The sequence below is a fragment of the Scyliorhinus torazame genome, chromosome 6 (assembly GCF_047496885.1).
Source record: "Scyliorhinus torazame isolate Kashiwa2021f chromosome 6, sScyTor2.1, whole genome shotgun sequence".
Taxonomy (NCBI): Eukaryota; Metazoa; Chordata; class Chondrichthyes; order Carcharhiniformes; family Scyliorhinidae; genus Scyliorhinus; species Scyliorhinus torazame.
Genome location: NC_092712.1, coordinates 36,689,604 through 36,714,993, shown reverse-complemented (window position 1 = coordinate 36,714,993; position 25,390 = coordinate 36,689,604).

Genomic DNA, 25,390 nt, shown 5'->3' with positions numbered 1-25,390 from the left:
GTTGTCTACCTCATACGCTGCAGGAAAGGATGTCCCGAAGCGTGGTACATTGGCGAGACCATGCAGACGCTGCGACAACGAATGAACGGACATCGCGTGCCAATCACCAGGCAGGAATGTTCCCTTCCAGTCGGGGAACACTTCAGCAGTCAAGGGCATTCAGCCTCTGATCTCCGGGTAAGCGTTCTCCAAGGCGGCCTTCAGGACGCGCGACAACGCAGAATCGCCGAGCAGAAGCTTATAGCCAAGTTCCGCACACATGAGTGCGGCCTCAACCGGGACCTGGGATTCATGTCACATTACATTCATCCCCCACCATCTGGCCTGCGAAATCCTACCAACTGTCCTGGCTTGACACAATTCACACCTCTTTAACCTGGGGTTACCCCATCTCTGGATCTGTAAAGATTGAATCACCTGCTAATGCTCGTATTCCAAGCATTGTCTGGCATCTTTGAATCTGTCTATATATATGTTTCTGGAACATACCTCTTCATTCACCTGAGGAAGGAGCAGCGCTCCGAAAGCTAGGGACATATAATTGTGAGAAGGGAGGAGTGTTAGTGTGACAATCAACCACTGTTGTGTTTTATTTTGTGTACGTTACTTCAGGACAGTGCCTCGTGATGTTGTCCCTTCAAGCAGATAGGATACACATCTTCACATGGACAAGGGGGACTGGCTGCTTGCTCGCTGTTGAAGAATTGGTCCTCCGCATGATGACAGAGGAAGATCAATATAAGGGCTTTACTACAGCAACACGTCCATCCTTGGAAACAGCGTAACGGTGAATGTATGACCCGTCTGTCATTATATATATATTGGACGTGATTCTCCGCCGGCAGGATGCTCCGTTCTGCCGGCGCTCGGGGGCGGGGGGGGGGGGGGGGGGCGGGGGGGCTCCCGACTGCGTGGGGCTGCCACACAATGGGAAACCCCATTGACCAGCCGGGGTAAAGGAGAATCCCGCCGGTGGGTCGAGGCAGAAATATAGCACGGTGGGGTGGAGAATTCAGCCCAAATGTCGGTTGTTATGATTGACTTTGCAAAGTCAGTAATGTACAGATCTTAACGCAACAATAACTGCAGCTGGAGCAGTGTCTAAATGGGTCATATTCGAGTTACAGTCAAAGCACATCACTGAAAAGAGAGTAAATGATCACATCTGACAGGTTTCACCTGAAATCAATTGCAAACAAAAAAGGCCGGGCAGTCTAAGGCGACTATTAAAGTTAATCAGGACTGCTTCTGTTGGTTGTGGGATAAAACAGAGTTATTGTTTAATTATGCAGTTAAAATGCAAAAAAGATATTCTTTTTTATTATTCTTTCACAGATGTCGCTGGCTGGGAGGGCATTTGTTGCCTATCCCTAGTTGCCCTTGAATTGAGTGGTTTGCCAGCCCATTTCAGAGGGCAGTTACGAGTCAACCACATTGCTGTGGGTCTGGAGTCACCTGTAGGCCAGACCGGGTAAGGGCGGCAGATTTCCTTCCCCACAGGACATTAGTGAACCAGATGGGCTTTTGCAGCAACTGGTGATAACTTAACGGTTAATGAGGCTAATCCCAATTCCAATTTTTTCTTTATTAATTGGATTTAAATTCCACTGGCCGTCACAGCTGGGATTTGAACCTGTGTCCCCAGGTTATTGCTATTGCTACTTTGCCGCCGTTCCCCCCTCTGTCTGTGTTTACAGTTGACACAGCAACTGTAACTGTTGCAAAAATCCAAAACCGAGATTGATATGCGGCTTGGCGTACAAGTAGCTGTGGGCCGGCATTACTCATAATAATGCACATGTTATTTGAGGAGGGCAATAAATAGTGTTCTGGAACTGAACAGATATTGAGAGCGGGGAGGTGAAAAAATGAATGAAATGAACAGGAGTGAAATCAACCTAATCCTAGCCAGGCCGCAGTTACTGAATTAGTGGCATAAGTCACCTGACTAAAGTCACGGTTCGCTGCGCAGCAGTAATAACCGGACTCCTGAACGATTCGGAGATTGGGGATCCTAGGTACCTCAAAACACTGGAGAAGCACCATTATTGGTCCCTCTGCAAGATGCTCCAAATCTGGTGTGAAGGAAGAGGGCCCAAGTTAAACATCCTCTCCCAAGCCAACTTGTCCAGCATCAAGGTGCTAAATCAGACCAAACCAGCTCCACAGGGTGGGACGTGTCGTTTGAGAGCTTCACACCTGGATCCCGAAGTAACTGCTCGATTCAGCACCCGGTTAGCCCAGGAGACTCTGAGGGAGGCAATGGAAACACTTCAGGGATGTTGTCAAAGAGACAACAGGTTGAAGAGGTCGAACATCCCCTCATGGGAGACCGTGGCTTGTGACGGACCAAGATGGAGAAAGTTCATTCAGTGAAGTACTGAACCACATTGAGAGGTGGCACAGCGGTTAGCACGACTGCCTCACAGTGCCAGGGACCCGGGTTCAATTCCGACCTCGGATGACCTGGGTGGAGTTTGCATGTTCTCCTTGTGTCTACGATTTAAACGCCTGTCCAGAGCCTGGGGATCGGGATTAATTGCTCCGTGACGCTGTAAATTAGAGTTGCACTCACTGACGATTGGAAACATTACCAAAATTAAATGGGCCCGGCCTTTGGTCTCTGGATTGCTTGAGACCGGACATCACCCCCACCAAACGCACTTTGGGACTGCTCAAGAGTCCCAGTGCACTGACTCCCATGGGAATTGCATGTGAAATTTCAACGGCCACTGGGAAATTCCCTGCACTCTGTGGAAGATTCCGGAGAGTTCCAACTTACTTATCTGGACAGTTACTCAGGAAATGTTAGACAGAAAAGAAACGACTCTCATATCATAGAATCATAGAACATACAGTGCAGAAGGAGGCCATTCGGCCCATCGAGTCTGCACCGACCCACTTAAGCCTCCACCTCCACCCCATCCCCGTAACCCCCCCCAACCCCTTTGGTCACGAAGGGCAATTTATCATGGCCAATCCACCTACCCTGCACATCTTTAGACTGTGGGAGGAAACCGGAGCACCCGGAGGAAACCCACGCAGACACGGGGAGAACGTGCAGACTCCGCACAGACAGTGACCCAGTGGGGAATTGAACCTGGGACCCTGGCGCTGTGAATCCACAGTGCTATCCACTTGTGCTATGGTGCTGTCCACACCTCCACCCTACCCCGTAACCCAGCAACCCCATCTAACCTTCTTTGAACACTAAAGGCAATTTACCCTGGCCAATCCACCTAACCGGCACATCTTTGGACTGTGGGAGGAAACCGGAGCACCCGGAGGAAACCCACGCACACACGGGGAGAACGTGCAGACTCCGCACAGACAGTGACCCAAGCCGGGAATCGAACCTGGGACCCTGGAGCTGTGACGCAACAGTGCTAACCACTGTGCTACTGTGCCGCCCACAAATAAAAGTGGAGAATGTGCTATACAGTCGATCGCCATTCCCCCCTTCGACACTGACTATCCACCCAACCTCCCTCAATTTCCCCCAGTCCCCTCTGACCTGATTACGCCCACTACCCGACTACACCACCCTACCCCCCCCCCCCCCCCCCCCCACCTCTGACCCCCCCTCACCATCTAATCTGACCTTGCTGTTCCCTGGTCTGACTATCCCTCTACCCACCTCAGCCACTTTATCCACCTGCCCCTTACCCAGCTGCCAGCCTACCCACTTACCCACTTAGCCGACCCCCATACCCACCTGCACATTCGCTCATTCGCTCCCTGACACTCGGGAAATACTTCTCGCCAGAGTACGGCAGCTAATGCCATAAAAAAGGTGGGCGCAGCTGGTCTTCCTCGACAATTCAGCATTGCGGGGAAGCAGTTCCACTGAAGGCACATTCCGCATTCCTGAAGAAACTGGGATCGGAAGGCCCAAACCGAAGCGCGGGCTCAGAAATGTAGGAGCTGAGTAGCAATCTGACCGTGATGCCAACTCATCAGAGGTCTCGGGCCAAAGTGTTTCACTGAATCCAAATAGAACATTACAGTGCAGTACAGGCCCTTTGGCCCTCGATGTTGCGCCGACCTGTGAAACCACGCTAAAGCCCATCTACACTATTCCCTTATCCCTGTATAGCATTTGATACATTTAACATTGGCTCATGTCATGAATTTGCCTGGAGACAGCAGTGGACAGCATTCAAAGGGCCTCAATTTGTATGCATTATGAGTAATGAGTTTAGAACAGCAGTTTAGATATTAATCATGTGTGAATTCTTTATTGAATACGAACAGATTATAGATGATTGGGAAGGTCCCTGAGATGTATTTATGTTACTGTATAGTCAAGGAAGTTGATTGGGGAAGCCAACAGAATACACAGAAGGCATGATCAACGAACAACAAAGGGCTAATTGCCCAGAACCTGAGAAGGAAGGGAGGCAGTTACCATCTCACAGTCTCAGAAAGCGGACAGGCCAGTTTCCAGCCACCAAGCCTGAAGGCTTTGCAGCAAACAAGCTTCAAAATCTTGGAACCAGAGCAGTGCAGAAAACCTTCGTAACAGCAGTTTTGAAATATCTTCGCTGGACCAGGAAAAAGATGGTTCCCAGATTTGAGTATCATCCCTCTTTGGTGTGGTTATTCAATTTGGGTGCTGTGTGGGGAATACGCGAAGCCTGACAGAATTCAGGTATCACAGCTATATTGTGTAACAAGGAGTACGTTCAGTGCAAACTGTGTGTGCTTTGTAACATCTTCATTGTGTGAGAGTAGAGTATTCCTGTTTGTGTGCATTTGTCTGTTCTTTACTTTAATAAATAATCTTTGATAATTGTTACCCGACGACTGGTTATTTATTCTGACCGAGGTTTCACTTGTCTCCTCACACCCAAAACAAAACTACGCACCCCCACGAACCGGTGTTCCGAGTTGGGATACCCTGGCAAATGACATCACTGTGCTTCGTGACACTGGGTAGTGCCCAAGTCCCGTTATGAAGGAAACTCCATAGGTGGCGTGGCGAGGGGTGGGGGGGGGGGGAGTTGGAAATCTCTCCGTTGGATAATATTTAATTGAAAAATCAACATGAATACAAAGCAAGAGAAGAGTCCTTTGTCCTCATGCTGAGTTTTTAACTGCTAACGATTGGAGGGAGGAATGAAAATGAAAATCGCTTATTGTCACAAGTAGGCTTCAAATGAAGTTACTGTGAAAAGCCCCTAGTCACCACATTCCGGCGCCTGTTCGGGGAGGCTGGTACGGGAATTGAACCGTGCTGCTGGCCTGCCTCGGTCTGCTTTAAAAGCTAGCTATTTGGCCCTGTGCTAAACCAGCCCCTGCAAGCTCTATGGAATGAATTGGTGAGTGGCTGAGAGGCATGTAGTCGAGTAGTTTGCAGCTTCCCCAGTAATGCCGCGTGGTGTGCAGAATCGCTGATGAAACTCTAATATGGTGCTTCCAGTTTTACGAACCTTTGAGGGCGTAATGAATATGCTATTAGCGATGGAAAACAATTATGCTAATTAGACATAATTTACATGAGGGAATTAAGATAATTAAGCAAATAGACTTTCTCCAGTAGCTCAAGAACATAAGTCCTTCCTTTATAACATTTGGCGATTAAATCATTAAGGTATTAGGGAATAACCTATTAATTGTGCTCATCAGATCTAATTTGCATATGTGAATTAGATTCATTAGGAAACCAGGATGCTGCATAATTTAAACGTCCGATATTTGTGAATGAATGGGGCGTATCAGTGGTATCCTATTAATGGTTTTGGTTAATTATACCTGATTTACAGGAGAAAGTTGGTTACATAACAAATAGAGTCCTTAGGTAGCAGAATTAGTATAGGAATCCCTGTACCATCGCTCCCTCCACACCCATCCATAAATAAGGAGAATGTTGCCTACATATAGAATCATTTCAGATTAAATGTCAAATTGTACCCTGCCCCTTCTCTTTTGGATGCTCCCTATCCTAGTGTTTAGGGGCAGGTTTTGTAACCTAATAGCTGCTATGCTATTGGAGTGATAATTGTGGGCAGGATTTGGACTGTTGGGTTGGGAGCCCAACATTGGGGATCAAATGGTGGTCCTGACACCACTCTGTGTTGGCCAATTCAAGGAAGGCCACTTACTGGGCGTACTCACTGTTCAATTAAGGATGGCGGGCGGGCTCTGGGGGGCCATTAGCAGGCCCTCAAGTAGAGAAGGAGCTGTTGTCTGCCAATGCAGGTATGGGAGAGAGAGAGAGAAGACATCCAGCCTGAAGTGCCCTTTCAGCGAATTTAATACAGTTGAAATTAGAACATGGTGGCAGCAGGTGGGCCCACCTCAACCCAGCCTGGAGCATTTCCACCACCCCCCGCTCCCTGCCCCACCCATAGGTCTGCCATTGGGAATTACCTCTGGGCACCTGGCCCCAATGCCATGGCGATGATGGGGGTGTGGGAGGGGGATGGCAACCGAAAGATCACTCTGATAATTGGCCTTCATCGGGGGATTTTGCCATGCTTCCACCCCGACTCCTCCTCAGAAGAAATTTCCTGGAAGTAGGATAATGGTAGGCCGTCCGACCACCTCCATTCTCGCCCCTTATTCGGGAGAAAATTCTGTCCGGTGAGTTCAAATCCCACCGGTGGCCTAAAGTTCTAAGAGAGAAAATTTCAGAATATCCATGGGCCAGCTTTTCAAATATAACCGTGCAAGCTTCTAGATTGTTCTAAAAACCCCAGCTGGTCCTCTGCATCCTTCAGTAAATGGAACCTACCATTCCTGTCTTGATGATCAATGTGTTCCCCCCCCCCCACGATATGTGGCTGACTCCCTCAGGGGAATCTAACATGGACAATACCGATCGCCTTGCCAGTGTCCCCTAGCCCCAAGGACATATCAAAGTATTTAAATATATTTCCTGCATTTCTGTTTGTTGTATAGAATTACACTGCATATTGGCAAAAAGTGAGACATGTTGCTGAAGTTTTTCATCTTGCACTCATCAGAACAAGCACAAGGGGCTGGATTCTCCGTCCCTGAGGCTAAGTGCCATGGTGTTTCACGATGGGAAAATCGGCACGAAACCCTCACTGATTCTGGTACCGGTGAGGGGCTAGCACTGGCACCGCATGAAGCACCCACGGAACGTGCAGAAAACGGTCCGAGAATCGGCAGGTCACGGGCCGCACATGTGCAGGGCTGACAAGCTGCAGCCACGCACGCCTCCACCCCCCACAAACGCACCGGCTGTGCCAGAAAACATGGTGCCGGCCGTGCTGGACCGCGTACCCGCCCACCTCGACTACAGAGCCCACCTCCTGGCCATCCCCTACCACTCCCCCAATGCTAGCAGAAGCCCCCCCCCCACTTGAGGGCAAGGATCTTGCCGAGTATGGCGGCGCTGGACACTGTCCGCAGCTGGCACGCCAGGCTCCCGACCGCTAGGACCACACGTGGCCTGCTGCGCCGTCGGGGACTCGGCCCATCGGAGGGGGAACATCGCGGGTGGGACGTCTGCTGACGCTCCGACGGGGCTGCGACTGCGCGCGGCACGCGTCCCAATAATGCCGATTTGGAGGGGGGCAGAGTATCGCGAACCGACATCAAACCAGCATTGGCCCCGATTTCGGCGTCGGGAGCCATTCTCCGCCCGATCACCGTTCTCGATTTCGCTGTTGGGCTACGGAGAATCCCAGCCAACGTTATCAAATTTCAAACAATCGCAATAATTTATACTGCAGGGTAAAAGGGTACTGATTGGCTGGCAGGTTGACTCTGATTGCCCAAGGAAAATGCAACAGAACATAGGGACAGAGAAACATAGGAAAGAGGAGCAGAAGGAGACCATTCGGCCCCTCAAACCTACTCCGCTGTTCAATTAGATCATGGATGATTTTCCACCTCAGTGCCATATCCCCACACTATTCCTTTAATATCTTTAATATCTAGAAATCTGTCGATCTTGCTCTTGAAAATACTCAATGACTGAGCCTCACAGCCCTCTGGCGTAGAGAATTCCAAAGATTCACCACTCTCTGACTGAAGAAATTCCTCCTCATCTCAGTCCGAAATGGCCTAGCCCTTTTTCTGAGATGGTATCCTCTGAGATGATATCCTCTGAGATGGTATCCTCTGAGATGGTGTCCTCTGAGATGGTATCCTCTGAGATGGTATCCTCTGAGATGTTATCCTCTGAGATGGTGTCCTCTGAGATGATATCCTCTGAGATGGTATCCTCTGAGATGGTACCCTCTGAGATGGTGTCCTCTGAGATGGTATCCTTTGAGATGATGTCCTCTGGTTATAGACACCTCCCCACCCCGCCCCCGGTCAAGAGAAACATCCTTCTTGCATCCACCCTGTCGAGATCTGGAAATATTTTGCAAGCTTCATTGAGGTTCTTCTAAACTCATTCTTCTAAACACTGGAGAATACAAGCCCAATCTCCTCAATCTCTCCTCATAGGACAAACCTGCCAACCCAGCAATCAGTCTGGTGAACTTTAACTGCTCTCCCTCCATGGCTAGTACATCCTTTCTTAGGTAAAGAGATCAAACTGTACACAATACTCAAGGTGCAGTCTCACCAAAGCTCTATGTAATTCCAGCAAAACACCTTTACTCCTGGACCTTGCTAATGAAGGACAACATGTCCTTACATTCTCTTACACTCTCACCTCAATGAATTTCAGTCTTAGCACAATGTTGGACTCTTCTTCTACTTCCTACGCCTCTGTAGTAATTTCATGGAGCAGGAGTCCTCCCCGTTCAATTGACTCTTCCACCTACCTCCCCTTCCACATGGACCCCTCCCTCTGGCCTCTCAACTCCTCTTGACCTTTCATTGTGAACTGTTCGCATGGCATCGGCCATATTAATTTCTCTGCTCCCCTCACTCACTGTGGCCTCCCTCCCTCTGAACTTGCCGCACTCCCATTCTCTCAGGTCCCCCCTGACATTGTTATCAAACCTGCTGGTGCTGTTGTTGCCTGGCAACTGTCAGACACTTCCTCCTACCTCCCCCTGGACCATGACCACACCAGCGAGTATCAAGCCATTGTTTACAGGTCTGTGAGTGACCTCATCGCTTTCCCTCCACATCCTCCAACCTCATAGTCACCGGGAACCCGGCGCCACAGTGGGGCCGGAGCCGAGCTACTGGCCGGGGGGGGGAGGGGGGCTTCCGGAGAGCAGGGGGGACTGGTGGGGGGGTGGCCAGCGGATGGCCAGGGGAGCACTATCTGGCAAGTCGGGTCCTTGTACGGCTGCCGCCATGTTTTACCGCGTGACCGCCGCAGGCCAACGCCCTGCCCGGCCACGGACCCGGCCATTCTCCGGCTGTTTATTTTGTGGAGGCTGGGAGTTTTACGTGCCGCGGCTGCTAGCCCCTCACTGGTTGCAGGATCAGTCAGGAGGCGCCGCCGATTTTTTCCATGCAAAACACCCCGGATCCTCCGCACTTAGCCTCAGAAACGGAGAATCTGGACCTAAGCTTTCGGTTTGCAGCCTGTAATGATTTTCTTTGTAGATTTGTTGATTCAGGTACTCTTTAATTTAAAAATGCATTTCTCACAGCTTTTCCTCGTCCAACTTTGCTTTCAGTTTGTGGTTTGTCTTCAGGCCTCTTTGGTCTCAGGAACTCAGCCCCCACAGGCTTTCTGGAGAGAGAGTCAGCCCTCACAGTTGCCTTCTGGAGAGAGTTAGCTGGATGTTTCAGGAGAGAGTTAGCGCAATCTTTCTGGAGAGAGTTAGCTGGAGGTTTCTGGAGAGAGTTAGCTGGACCTTCATTAGAACATCGAACAGACAGTGCAGAAGGAGGCCGTTCGGCCCATCGAGTCAGCACCGACCCACTTAAGCCCTCACTTCCACCCTATCCCCGTAACCCAATAACCCTTCCTAACCTTTTTGGACACTAAGGGCAATTTATCATGGCCAATCCACCTAACCTGCACGTCTTTGGACAGTGGGAGGAAACCGGAGCACCCAGAGGAAACCCACGCAGACACGGGGAGAACGTGCAGACTCCGCACAGACAGTGACCCAGCAGGGAATTGAACCTGGGACCCTGGCGCTGTGAAGCCACAGTGCCAACCACTATGCTACCGTGCTGCCCTATTGCACTGCCAGAATTAAAACTGAAACCAAACTCAAAACCTTGAAACTCTAATAAACATATCAGTGAGATCAGATCCAATCACCACCTGTTGCCAGGCAGAGCACAGCCTTTTGGGCTAATCCATTGGCCACCAGCCAAACCATTCAAACTGAGTCCCACCCCATCTCTCAGTCACTGAAGCTGGCCAGTCTGCAGCTTCTAGTTTAAACCAGCACAGCCTTCCGGATTCTTCCTGCTTGAATTAAAGATACAGGCTTCTTGCCTTAAAGTGACATATCCAATAATCATCCATGGATCAAAAATGTAACGATAAAAATAAAAGAAAGGGAAAATAAGGTAATAATCAGGAAGGTCCCTCACAGCACAATCGCCCAAGGCCGCAATTGAACTCGGGTCCCTGGCGCTGTGAGGTCACCCTGCCGCCCTAGATGGCCGAAAGGTCTCCTTTTGTGCAGCAAACGTTTTACAATTCTACCCCTCCCCAGTCAAGATATTCCTCGAACCCCCCCCCCTTGCCACTTGCTCCCGTAACTTGCTACGGGCTCGTCAATGTCATATTCTGTTTCAGGGTGGGCCTGTGACGTTTTACCACGTTCGAGGCAACTAATAAATGCGAGTTGTTTTAAATAACGCACTGGAGGTGAAGGCTCTTCCGTGAGACATAACCGGCAACTTCATAAATTCAAGTCTTCCTCGCACCATATACGTGCGGGTGAATGAAGCGAGTCTGGCTTTATGGATCTGAGGTTGAGTTATAGCATCCAGTTGCTCGAAGGAAGTCATCTTAATTTGACTGCGGAGACACTTAGCGGATGAGGAAGGTCGGTGTGTTCAACCAGCCTTTCTGCGGATGCATTTTTTTTTTGCCAGTTTCGAGAATTCCACAGCCATCAGGCTGTCCTTGAGAAAGACCGAGCCTGTTGCCTGAGCGGGTGTTTTGCATATGCTGCGGAACCTCATTTAGTGTCTCTGTTATTGTTACCATCTCATTATAAACAGAGTTTTCCCTTTGGTGCCCGCAGTAGCTCCATTAATAACAGCGCCAGTCAAAGCTACTCCAATTAGTGTGAGCGCCGCTATGCAAAATAGACTCAGAAGGGACAAGGGGGAGATAGAACCTTACACCATGTTCCAAAATGAATATCTGGGGAAAATTAAATAATGACAAGGAATGTACATGCATTATGTTATGAAAGTAGAATGTTTCATTAGGTGCCAGTCCTTGAGCGATGACCAAATGCTTTTCCCTTAAGCTTTTGAAGTAAAGAGTAATTATTTTTGGTGTCATGGTCAATTAAATTTTGCCATTGAAGGAGGATCATGATTTTCTTCCCCATTTCCCTCAGTAAATTGTCTAAAGCGGTGAGCTTTAATGAGGAACTGCTTGCATCACCAGAGAGGAAGAGCACTGACGGAACGGCATGTGGACAATATGACTGTGCCTCTCATTGTTTGAAAAAGACAGAAACGCGGTTTTTGTCAAATTACTTCCGACAATTCCTGAGCTTTTCTTGCTCCAGTGGCGTTGACGCTCCCAGAGTAGGGCCGTCATTCCCGGGGCTATATTAACGAAAAATCTGGGAGCGCTCAGCAGGACTGGTCTCCGGTAAAAGGCCATTGACGTGAAATGTTAACACTCTGCACCTGCTGCCTGACCTGCTGAGTATTTCCAGCATTCTCTGTTTTTACTTCCTGTTTCCAGCATCCTCCTGCTGTATCGCTCTCGGGCTGAAGGCCAGCTCTCTCTGGACTTTTCATCCATACTCCAAGCGACGTAAAATCTGCAAAGGACTTGGATCATTTCGAAAAGCAAAATGGCCGACACCTGCTGCTAAGTGCTGGTTTAGCTTCGCCGGCTGGTTCGTGGTGCTGAATGAGGCCAACAGCGTGAGCTCGATGGCCATACCGGCTGAGGTTATTCACGAAGGCCCCGCCTTCTCAACCTTGCCCCCCGCCTAAGGTGTGGGTGACCCTCAGGTTAAATCACCACCAGTCACCTCTCCCCCCTCAAAGGGGAAAGCAGCCTATGGCCATCTGGGACTATGGTGATTTTACCTTTACTTTTCTTATGATTGGAGGTTTATATTATTAATAATTATCTTTATTAGTGTCACAAATAGGCTTACATTAACACTGCAATGAAGTTACTGTGAAAAGCCCCTAGTCGCCACATTCCAGCGCTTGTTCGGGTACACTGAGGGAGAATTCAGAATGTCCAAATTACCTAACAGCACGTCTTTTGGGACTTGTGGGAGGACGTCACTGCTATGACCAACATTTATTGTCCATCAAAGGCTGACATTTCACTGCAGTCGTGAAGGAGTGCTGTATTGTTGGGGATGCTCGGTTTAGGATAGGGGGCGTCATTCTCCGCCGGCGGGAGTCTCCGTTTTGCCGGCACCGGGGAGTTTCCCGATGGCGTGGGGCTGCCCCACAATGGGAAACCCCATTGACCGGCCGGTGTTACGGAGACCCCCGCCGGCCGGTCGGCGCAGAAATGTGGCGGGGCGGGTAGGAGAATTTCGCCCAGGATGTTGAACCGGGTCGCCTGTCTACAACCCCACTTTTTAAATGTTGCGGCACACCTCCATATTGTAAAAAAACTTTGAGGCACAAATCCTATTTTCTCTCCTTTACTGGGAATGTGGTTTTTAACTTTGCGTTGTCCTCTCTCCTGTATTTTCTTTACCACTCGCTGGCTTGTCCTTGGGCTTCTGCTTCCGCTTTTCGTACAGGCGCAAGGGGGCCTTTGGCTTCAGCTCCAAGTGCCATTGGTCATGCAGATGGGCCTGAGCAGCAGCAAAAATCTAAACCGCGCCTGTGCGTCTCTTTCCCAGACGGCGGGTGGTCCAAGAACCGTTGGGTCTCGGATATGCCAAACACAGCTGAAGACGAAAGTTAGTTTTAGTTTAATTACATGAATTTTGAATCTTTCTTTGGGACACACTTGGGTGGCCTTCAACCCCCCCCCCACCCACCCCCCGTCCCCCCGTCCCCCCCGTCCCACCAGCATCAGAAGAGCAGGAAATTCTCCAAATGTACTACCCAGCACTACATCCCAACTATCAGCAAAAACGCAGATCATCTGGGAAATGGTTTACTGCTGTAGATGGGAGCTCGCACCAATCGGCGGGCATATTTCCTCTGAATAATAAGTACCCTGCCCCTCCATCACCAAACAGCAGGTGTGTGCCGTCTACAAGATGCACTGCAGCAACTTGCCAAGCCTTCTTCGACCACACCTTCCAAATCTTCAATCTCTACCACGAGGACAGCAGTGGGAGGCAGTGGCGTAGTGGTATTGTCGCTGGGCTAGTAATCCAGAGACTCGGAGTCATGCTCTGGGGACCCGGGTTCGAATCCTGCCATGGCAGATGGTGAAATTGGAATTCAATAAAAATCTGGAATTAGAAGTCTAATTATGACCAGGAAACCATTGACGATTGTCCTAAACATCCATCTGGTTCACTAAATCTGCCACCCTTACTTGGTCTGGCCTATATGTGACTCCAGGCCCACAGCAATGCCCTCAGGGATAGGCAATAAATACAGGCCCAGCCAACGATGCCCACATCCCATAACCGAATATTAAAGAAAGATACATGTCACTGTTACTGTCTCATTATAAACCACAACCTGCAAGCTCCCCTCCAAGCCACTCACCATCTCTGACTTGGAAATATATCGCCCTTCTTTCACTATCGTGGGATCAAAATCTTGGCCCTCCCTCCCTAACAGCACTGTGGGTGTGCCTACACCACAGGGTCTGCAGCGGTTCAAGAAGGCAGCTGAGCACCACCTTTTAAGGGACATTAGGGATGGGCATCAAATGCTGCCCTTAGCAGAGGCAATACGTCCCACAAAAGAATTAAAAAGATGTCTGTCAATTAGTGCATCTCATGCCATACAGGGCCTCTCGTGAGTCTCCTGTTATTACCACCCAACTGTTCTCCCTTCTGAACTCCCTAACAAAAGAAATAGTGTTGTTGATGTCTTGTTTGCCCTTTAATGGGCGTATAGCAGTACGTTACTGGACTAATAGTGAGGCACCCGTGCAAATGTAGACATTCTTCTGATTCCAAGAACTTTGAAATGATCACACTTTCACACTCAAATTGCTGAAGTGTTACTCACTGTATTTCTTACAGCTCTCCACGTCTCAGGTGAACTGCTACATTATTGCTGGATACCTGGCGGCAGTGCAGCAGTAAGTGAGTCACCCTGACTGTACACCACCGTTAACGGTTAGTTCCTAGCTCTTTATGAATAATATACAAAAACATAAGAATAAGGAGGAGTAGGCCATTAAGCCTGCTCCACCATTCAATAACATCATGGCTGCACTGACTGTAGTCTTAGCTCCACTTTCCTGCTTACCTCCCGTAGCCCTTGACTCTCTTGTCAATCAAAGATCTGTCTAACTCAACCTTGAGTGTACATAATGATGCAGCCGCTCCTGCTGTGTGTGGAAGAGAATTCCAAACCCTGACCATCCTCTGGGAGAGGAAATTCCTCCTCTCTAAAATGGGAGACCCCTTGGGCAGGATTCTCCATCCCGGGATGCCCGGAATGCAATCCCTGATGAGACGGGGTATCGGGCGTCAGGGGAAAATTGGGATTGGCGCCGAGCGGCGATCTAAACGGAATGCTCTGGCGGCGTGAATGAGGTCCACGATGCGGGGGGGGGGGGGGGGGGGGGGGGGTTGTAAATTAATGTAATTAGGTCTTAATGATTCATTTGCATCTATTTAGTGGGCCTGGCGCCTCATGTTCCAGCCTCCCATGATTCTCCAGTCCCCTCATCATCCACCATTTCAAGCCCCCCCTCAGAATCTTTCATGTTCCAATAAGATCATCTCTCATTCTCCTGAGCATTTGGCCAACTTGTTCAACGTTTCCCTAGGAGGCAAATTCCTCATCCCTGGAATCAGCCTAGTGAATCTTCCCTGGACTGCTTCCAATGTTATCGCGTCCCTCCTTAAGTAAGGTGACTAAAACTATGCATACAGTACTCTAGGTGCAGCCTCACCAATGCCCTGTACAGTTGACTCCCCTCCTTTTATACCCCATCAAAGGCCAACATCTCATTTGTCTTCCTACTTACTTGCTTGTTAATTTTTTGTGATTCATGTACAAGGACATCCAGATCGCTCTGTGCTGCAGAATATTTCAGTCTCTCTCCATTTTAACAATATTCTGCTTTTGTATTCTTCCTTCCAAAGTGGACAACCTCACATTTCTCCACCTTGTATTCCTCCGTCAAATTTCTGCCTACTCACTTAACCTATCCACGTCGGCTTGTCAACTGTTTGTATTCTCCTCACAACTCCCTATCCTATCTATCTTTGTACCAACGATAAACCTGGCTTTAACATAGAATTTACAGTGCAGAAGGAGGCCATTCGGCCCATCGAGACTCTTTGAAAGAGCACCCGACCCAAGGTCAACACCTCCATCCGATCTCCATAACCCAGTAACCCCACCCAACACTAAGGGCAATTTTGGACACTAAGGGCAATTTATCATGGCCAATCCGCCTAACCCGCACATCTTTGGACTGTGGGAGGAAACCGGAGCACCCGGAGGAAACCCACGCAGACACGGGAAGGATGTGCAGACTCCGCACAGACAGTGACCCAAGCCGGGAATCGAACCTGGGACCCTGGAGCTGTGAAGCAATTGTGCTATCCACAATGCTACCGTGCTGCCCCTAAATACATTTGGTCCCTTCATCCAAGTCACTAACACTGCTCATAAATAGAATCATAGAATCCCTAGAGTGCAGAAAGAGGCCATTCAGCCCATCAAGTCTGCACCGACCCTCCGAAAGAGTACCACCTAGGCCTCCGTCCCCACCCTATCCCCGTAACCCCACCTAACCTTTTGGACACTAAGCCATTTATCTCAACTCTGTTTTCCTGTTAGTTAGCCGACCCTCTCCATGCAAATATTATTTTCAACATTGTAATCTTTTGTCGGAACCTTTTGACATCTTACTGAATGTCTTTTGGAAATCCAAATACACACATTTACTATTCCCCCTTCATCCTCACCACTTGTCATGTTCCCAAAGAACTCTAATAAAATTGTCAAACTTGATTTCCCTTTCACAAAACCTCTGTCTGGTTGTATTTTGATTTTCCGAATGTGCTGCCTGCTTCATCTTTAATAATGGAACCTGACATTCTCCCCATGAGATACGAATATAACAACATGATCAGGGCCATGGAGAGGAATCATGGCCCAGGAAGCTAATCACTTGTGTCAAAGGTGCTGTGACGTTTCCCTCCCAGACTGCAGCGCCTGACAAAGGGAGCTTGTCACTGTGGTGTTCTTTGTGTTGCCGGATTCAGAATGGTTGGCGTGGTGTTCACAAAGACCACAAAATAGCTTGAACTTGAACAAAGCTATAAATTTATTAACACTACTCATTTTTATTCGACACGTCCTCCTAAATAATACCCAGTTGATTGTAAACATATAAACTACACTCATCTACAACTGATCTTAATACTGTTATTAACTATGATCTGCTCTTACTCACACTATCAATACTTCTGTAGCTCACTCCAGTACTACTCTCTGCCACAAGGCTTAGCATCAATGTCTTTTACACTTGCACCTGTAGCTCCCTCTAGTGGCTACTCTAGAAATTTCATTAACCCTTGCAGTTCTTACAGTTATGATAATACAGCCATACCGTATTGTATCCAGGGCAACTAGAAACGGGGAATAAATGCTGGTCTTGCCCAGTGATGCCCACATTCTGCGAATGAATTAAAAAAAATATCTATCCTTCATAACCGAGATCAGGCCGACTAATTTTTAGAGGTGGCCATTGCCTTTAAACAAACCCCTTGGGCGCTTTTCTATCATTTTGTGGTTTTATTCTGATTTGCCACACCCACAGCCCCTTTCCTGCTTTTCCTTTCCTTTACGTGTGGCGCTTGTTCCCACTTACCTGCGGTGGTCCAGAGTTCCCTAAAGCTGGAAGATAAGAGGAAATGCCGAAGCCACCGAGAGTTTTGAATGCGGTCCATCCTCCAGGGAACACAACTGACTGCTTTCCAACCACGATGTAAATCACACTCCAGATAACTGGAATTTCTACAATTGCCAACTGTGAAGCAGGGGAATTACTGACACCGGGGGGCTGTTACGCAATTTAATGGCTTTTCGACCAGTCTCCAGGATTATATATTGAGGGATGTTTCGCTGCTGCCCAAAAGCTTAGCTATTACAACACAATGGCGCAGCCAGTTTCGCTTGTTCCTGGAAACATTAAAGTATCGTACATCAAAACGTCCAGCTGGTATTTATCAGATGCTGTTTTGTCACGTCATGTTTTGACATGGGTGAGCTTTTATTTGAAAGACAATTGCATTCATGGTTATTGATTCTTTAAGTGTTCTTTTTTGCATGATATATATTTGAGTGGAAAATAACAACAACAAAATGTCTTTTTTTCCAATTTCCACATTGTCAAATCAAGTGTTACAAATTGTGCAGTTGCCCCTCCAACATGTCCCTCCGCTACCTGAGAATTGTAATCTGCAGTCACGTTTTAGTCAGGTGATAAACTCAGTGAAAACGTCTCATTATTCAAATCCCTCATGAACACCTGAGAATGGAATAATGAATTCAGTATGCTGTCATCCTCCGTGATCCTGGCTTCCACGGAAAGCCATTAAAGCCAAACACACAGGCTCCCCTTCCACAGGCTCATTCGCCTGTCCTGAGGAAAGACAAGAGGTGCCTGGCAACCACCAGGGCCCTCAGGATGGTGGCCGTCAATCAAACCGAGGAAAGAGATTAGGGAGCCCCATTCTCAACCCTGTCACTCCGGGAGAAATGGGAAACAAGGAAGATGTGCATCCCAAAGAGTTGAAAGGGATATCAACAATTGAGACACTTTTAAATGGCACCCCAGTCTCTGGACCCCTCCCGTCGCCTCCCGGCCCCCACAGCACCCCAACTTACTAATTAGGGAGTCCTCAAGCCACCCCCCCCCTCCCCGCACCCACCTCATAAGGGCAAGGCACCCCCAGGCACGATCCCCAGCATGGTCAAGATATCACCTGGGCGCCTTGGCAGTGCCGTCTTGGTACCCTGGTAGTGTCCGGTTGGCACCCAGGTGGCACTGCCAAGGTACCTGGATGGCATTGCCAGGGTGGCAGACTAGCAGTGCCATGGTGCCTGGTTGGCATCAGGTACCACCCTGCCAAGGTACCACCCTGCTCAGAGCCCAACCACCCAGCATCCCGGGTTGCCTGGGAGAATCCCTCCCAATGCCTGGTCCACGTTGGTGGAAGCCAGTGCTAAACGGCCTCAGTTTGAGGCCTCCGAGTCGAGGCCGTTAGATCCTGTGTTTGGTTGTGAGTGGAATTTTAAGAGGAAAAACTGTTGGAAGGTATATTTGGAACCAATCACAAACTAAAGACAGAATGAGTAGTAATCAAAGTGATACCTAAAGAAATGTTAAATAAAATGGTGAGAGGAGGAGGGGGGGAGGGGGGGAGCTGGAGATGGTGATGGCCTGGGGCTCCCACATGTAGAGTCGTTCACCTGTCCACTGCGACCCAAGATGGAACCCTTCCACCCTTTGTCTTTCTGAACAGGACCTTCCAGATCTTTTTCCTGTCCCCTCCACCTAACATTGCAGTCAGAGTGTTGCTTCATCGCTGAGGCGTGGCTGCCACAACAAATTGTCTTTTGAATTCTCCTCCTGCCTCCTTTTCAAGTCGCAGTGAGTGGCACTGTGACCAAGGTCAGCCTTTTTGTCCACGGCCTGTCAGAGCTGGCTTCTCTGAGCCACTTTATGCTATCACTGGCTCCCAAATTGAAATGAAGCTTTATTAGATAGCAGCTTGACTGTACTTGTAAAGTATGCGCAGTTTTGGCTGGTGTCCTCCTGGACAGCAGCCAAAAGGCAAACAATAACACCGTTTTTTTCCTCTCTCTCCCTCTGACTGAAAACACTTTCTGTTTGTTCTGCTACAGTTACACTGTGAAGAAATGTTACCAGTTACCAGTTTCGCAGGCAGTATATTGCCTCTCTCAACACGAGTTGGCTGGTGCTTGTACCCAGGACAAAAAAGTCACCCGTGTTACCAGCCTAGAGACCATAAGACCATAAGATGTAGGAGCAGAAGTAGGCCATTTGGCCCATTGAGTCTGCTCTGCTATCCAATGATATCTTGCGTAATCTGATCTTTTTCCCTGGCGTGGAGAGGAAAGTAAACTAAAAACATATTATCCATCGTTATTCTTGATGACGATTATTTCTTGAACAATCTTGAATGGGCTGCCAGTCCAACAGATAACCTATAGTTAGACATTGGTGTGAATGTCCAAGATGGCGAGGTCTCGCGTTCCGCCATGTTCCACGCTGATTCCGAGTGTGAAGAGGGTGGATGGAGTCTTGGGGAGAGGCTTGGGGGGAGGGAGGCATGGAGGCTGTCATGATATTCATATAAACATATCATGGTGCAATCACACACACACACTGATGGACAGATCAACGGACCAATCAACACACACGCAACATCACAGCCAATCACCAGTGAGAGCACACGCACTATAAAACGGGGAACACCACAGTTCCCGCTCATTCCAGCAGGAGATAGCTCAGAGCACAGAGCTCACTGCGCATGTGCTGAGTGCCTCTCTAAGATAGTGTTAGGGCTAGGTCCACAGGTTAACTGGTAAAGTACGAACCACAGCCATGAGTTAACAGATGTTGTTATCAAGAGTAATAAAACAGAGTTGTACCATCTACAACCGTGTTGGTTCGTTTGTATAGTAGAACACCTAACACGACAGAGGCCACGGGATCTTAAGCTGGGTGGGGGAGGAGTATGGAAACATCAGAGGGTTGCTTCAGTTGGAGCCCTCATCCTGCCCCCTTCCCGTATGAGATATCCCGTATTTTTGCCTTTCTCTATGCACGTTCGATTCTCCCACCGGCCTATAAATTGAGGCTGGGTGAGAAATGGCTCGTAAGTGACCAATAATTGGCTACTTTGGGTGGGTTTCCCATTCAACACCTTGCTCTTCCCAGCTTAAAATCACCGTGTGGTCAGGGAGGGTGTGGTCAGGGAGGGTGGGAACACGGAGGGAGTCCCGTCCCTTCAATTTCACACTCCCCACACTCCTAAAAACCCGTCGATGGGGGAATGTGAAATTCTGGCCATTAGCATAGCAAAGGATGGATAGTCATAGGCAAAAATATAATCAGACGCTGACTTCAAAAATTAATCAAATATCCTCTTCATGCCTTTCCTGTGCACCTGTTTTCTGCTTCACACATTGATCAGCTTTGCACTGCCTATATATGGGAGTAATAGTGGCAGGTGGCCGCTGTGGCTCGTCTCTGAGCCAGAAGACTCTGGACTCGAGTCCCGCTCCAGGAATTAAGCCGTAAAATCCATGCCTGGCACTCCACGCCCTGGCTGCACCAGGGGGGACGCTGTACTGCTGTGGTGATGTCTTTGGAAGGGATGTTTAACCAAGGCCCTGTCAAAGATCCTATGGTGCTACTTTGAAGAAGGGCAGGTGGGGTTTATCCCTCGATATCTTCCTCAGTCATCGTCATAGCGACCATTGTCACACGGCTGTTTGGGCGAGTTTGCTGGCTGTCCCTATTCCCCACATCACAACACTGAGTGCGGTTCAAAAGCACTCCAGAGAATGATAGAACGTCTACGGCACAGAAAAAGGCCACTCGGCCCATTGTGCCTGTGCTGGCCACCCAGCCTAGCTCCCACTTTCCAGCATTTGGTGTGTGGCCCTGCAGGTTTTATATCCCATGGCCGTTTTTAGCAGCACTCTGCCTGACCAACTCTGTGCAATTAAAGAATGCAAGTTTCATCTCATGCTGCATGGCAGGGTTCAATGGGCTGAATGACCTTCACTAGTGGATATTGAGTGAGGACCTATTGTGTTACATAGGGCTGAATTTTGTCAGCACAGCAGAGATCCCAACGTCGGGGGAAAGCCAGGGGGGAACCCCGTCCCAATCTATTTGGTGACCCCCAATTGCATCCTTTTCAGCACTCAGACAATTAACTGCTTGAACTCCCATCCACTTAAAATCTGCCCCAAAACTTTATTTGCTCGTCGGAGGGCTGGCACCGCTCGACCATGCCCTATTATGTATTTTCTTTTCATGCACGGAATGATCTGTTTGAACTGTACGCAGAACAATGCTTTTCACTGTACCTCGGTACACGTGACAATAAACAAATCCAATCCAATCCACATCTTTGGGTTGTGGGGGCGAAACCCACGCAGACACGGGGAGAATGTGCAAACTCCACACGGATACTGACCCGGGGCCGGAATCGAACCCGGGTCCTCAGCGCCGTGAGGCAGCGGTGCTAACCACTGCGCCGCCGTGCCGCCCCACATGATCAAACTCTCAAAGTGACTTCGTTCCAACTGGGAACAAATATGAATACACAACAGTCACTCTTTAAAAATAAGGGGTCGCCCTTTTAGAACAGGGAGGAGGTCTTGTGGCGCAGTGGGTCGGGCCCTGCCTCTGAGTCGGGAGCTTGGGGTTCGAGTCCCTACCCCAGGACTTGATGGCCGAGGAAGGTGCGTTCATAACATGGCCAAACAGGTCGAGTGTCAACCCGCTAATCCTTCCAAACAGGCCAATTTCTGGAACTCTCTCCCTCAAAAGGCCGCGGAAGTAGTGTTTTGGAATATTTTTAAGGTAGAGGCAGATAGATTGTTGATTAACAAGAGAGTAGAAGGTTATTGGGAGTAGGTGAAACGTTACAATCGGATTAGTCATGATCTTATTGAATGGTGGAGCAGGCTCGAGGGGCCGAGTGGCCTTCTCCTGCTCCTAATTCATTTCTTTGTATTGCTTGGTGGAGTTAAGAGTGATGAGCTGACACAGTTTTATTAATACAATGGCCATAATCACTGAAAGTGAGACAAAAAGCGATGCTGGATCATTTAAAATTTGTATTGATCTGTTCTCGACCACCTCTTTCTGAACTGGAATATTTTGGTATGAAATGAAATGAAAAGCCTTTAAAGCTTCCGTAAGCAGCGGAATCTCACAATATTTGACCTGCGAATGTTGTCATGTAAAAGTGCCTTTAAGAAATGGGTGTTTATAAAAATAGCTGTAGTGGATGTACCTTTAAGAAATGGGTGTTTATCAGTGATGTCAGAGTGTGGATGGAGCTGGGCTGTCTGCTTTTACTTTCGCTTCAGGCTGTTTGCCACAGGGTGTGTTTAGTTTCGTTTTAGATTTGGAAAAGCTGCAATCACAGCAAGATGTGTATGAATCTCTGCAAGCTTATGAATGTTCATTTGGTGATTTCAAAGTGGTGACTGTTCTCAGTAGTGAAGCTAAACCTGGGCGAAATTCTCCGTTATCGGCGGAAACTCCGCCGATCGGCGCAAAAAACGGCGCAAATCCCACTTGCGTCACGTCATAAAAATGGGCCGATAGTCTGCGGCCCGAAATGGGTTAGCAGCGATGTAACGGGATCCACGCTTGCGCAGTGGTTCACGCCGTGCAGCGTCATACACGCTGCACGGCGTGACGGCTCATAAGGCCGCGCAGCTCCCCCCCACCCGACCGGAACACCCGACCGCAACACCCGACTTGATGGCTGGCCGTCGCTCAGCCCCGAGGTTCGAGTCACGCGATGTGGAGGCGCTCCTGGACGCGGTGGAGCAGAGGAGGGACGCCCTGTATCCCGGGCACGGCCGCAGAGTTGCCCCACGCCACAGCCGGCGTCTGTGGAGCGAGGTGGCAGAGGCCGTCACCGCTGTGGCCCTAACACCACAGACAGGCACCCAGTGCCACAAGAAGGTGAACGACCTCGTCAGAGCAGGCAGGGTGAGCCTCCCCCATATCCCCCATATCCCCCCCTCCCCATATCCCCCCTCCCCCATATCCCCCCTCCCCATATCCCCATATCCCCCCTCCCCATATCCCCATATCCCCCCTCCCCCATATCCCCCCCTTCCCCATATCCCCCCTCCCCCATATCCCCCCCTCCCCATATCCCCCCTCCCCCATATCCCCCCTCCCCATATCCCCCCTCCCCCATATCCCCCCTCCCCCATATCCCCCCTCCCCATATCCCCCCCTCCCCCATATCCCCCCCTCCCCCATATCCCCCCTCCCCCATATCCCCCCTCCCCCATATCCCCAAATGAATCCAGCCCTAACCTTAACCTCTGCAATGCACGCGCAACCGATGGCGTGCATTCATATACCTGCCTAACACTGTTGCCTTTTACCCCTGCCACCACCCCCCCCCCCCCACAGGAGAAGCGCGCACACAACAATAGGGAGCATGTGAGGACTGGAGGAGGGCCCGCTGATGAGAGGCCACTGACCGTACACGAGGAAAGGGCCCTGGAACTGGCTGGCGGACCTGAGGACCGGGAGGTTGCTGATGCAGAGGTCGGGGCCCCACGAGCAAGTGAGCCACCAACAGCCCGTCCCCATATCCCCCCTCCCCTATATCCCCCTCCCCCGTATCACCTGATCACTGCCTGATGTCTAACCATGCATGCTTCATTGTGTATCGCAGGACCAAACGTCCAGGCACCCATCCCCGCAGATGCAGACCGCCCGCAGGATGCCCCTCGGAGACTACAGGAGACGGAGAGACCCGCACCCTCCAGCATGTGACGCCCGCAGGATGCCCCTTGGAGACCACAGGAGACGGAGAGACCCGCACCCTCCAGCATGCGATGCCCGCAGGATGCCCCTCGGAGACCACAGGAGACGGAGAGACCCGCACCCTCCAGCATGCGACGCCCGCAGGATGCCCCTCGGAGACCACGGGAGACGGAGAGACCCGCACCCTCCAGCATGCGACACCCGCAGGATGCCCCTCGCACACCACGGGAGACGGAGAGACCTGGAGCAACAGGGAGACGACACCCCCGTCACGTGCGGGAGCGACCACCCAGTGATGAGGGGGGCAGCCACAGGCCCCCGTCACATCCGAGCCAGGACACCACTATCCAGGACACCCCTACCCGGGACACCACTACCCAGGACACCCCTACCCGGGACAGCACTGCCCGGGACACCCCTACCCGGGACACCACTACCCAGGACACCCCTACCCGGGACAGCACTACCCGGGACAGCACTACCCAGGACACCCCTACCCGGGAAGACGAAATACCGGACAGTGACTCAGAGTGGATGGGTGGAGACGAACCCCCACCCCAAAGTGCCATGGACTCAGAGTGGGACGAAGAGCACGACACAACGCCACTGCTGTCACCAACACCCTCCACCATCGCAGAAACACTCACCACGGTTGGGCACTTTAGTGATGAGGCGTCTGGTACACTCACTGGTGCGCACAACACAGCCGTCCCGGTACAGCAGGTGGAGGTAGGAGCAGCAGAGGGACCGGGCGGTCGGAGGGCAGCCCAGGCCAAGCGAACATCTGCCGCCCAGATGGATCCCGGGTTCCTGCAGTTACCACACCCACATATAGATCCGATGCAACCACCGACACGGAGACGAGCGAATAGGGTGACGGGTGGCTTGCGGCGGCTGCGGTCGCAGGTGGAGGAGTCCACCGGCGTCCAGGAGCTGGGAGTGGTCCCGGTCATGCGTGCCACCCAGGCTGACACCGCACGGGTGGCGTCCGCGGTGGAGGCAATGGGTGCGACGGTGTCAGACATGGGGAACGGTTTGCGAGGCCTGGGGCCTTCCGTGCAGGCGGCGTCTGTGGCCCAGGAAATGGCTGCCCTCTCACAGGAGGCCATGACCCAGTCTCTGCAGGCCATGGCCCAGTCTCAGCAGGCCATCGCTGAGGGCATCGGCGCCAGTGGCCATGTGCGAGCTGGCGTCGCACTGTCACAGACAGGGTTCGACAACCCCCTGGGCTCCATGGCTGCAAACCTGCAGACCCCTGTCGATACCAGCACGGGCCTCCAGGACTGGCAGCGCCAGATGTCGGGGGCGCGTCGGATGGCCAGTCCGTTCGCATCCCCCACCCATGTAGAGGCCTGGGGGCCATCGGTCACCCCGAGGGAGGAGGAGGTGGTGTGGTCCGTCCCGGCTCCCTCTGTAGGGGAGGTCCCGGTACACCGCGACACCTCGGACTCCCCCTCTTCCGTCCCAGGTGCATCGGGTGGGCAACGGGCAGGACAGGCTGGCAGCTCGCCATCCCAGTCGCCCGGGCCGCAGCCTGGCCCATCTAGGCCAGGACGCCTCAGGAAACGGCCGCCAAAGGGATCCGGTGTCAGAGGGCAGGAATCACAGGAGTCCACCTCCAGTTCTGCTGTACCGTCTGGGGAACCACGTAGA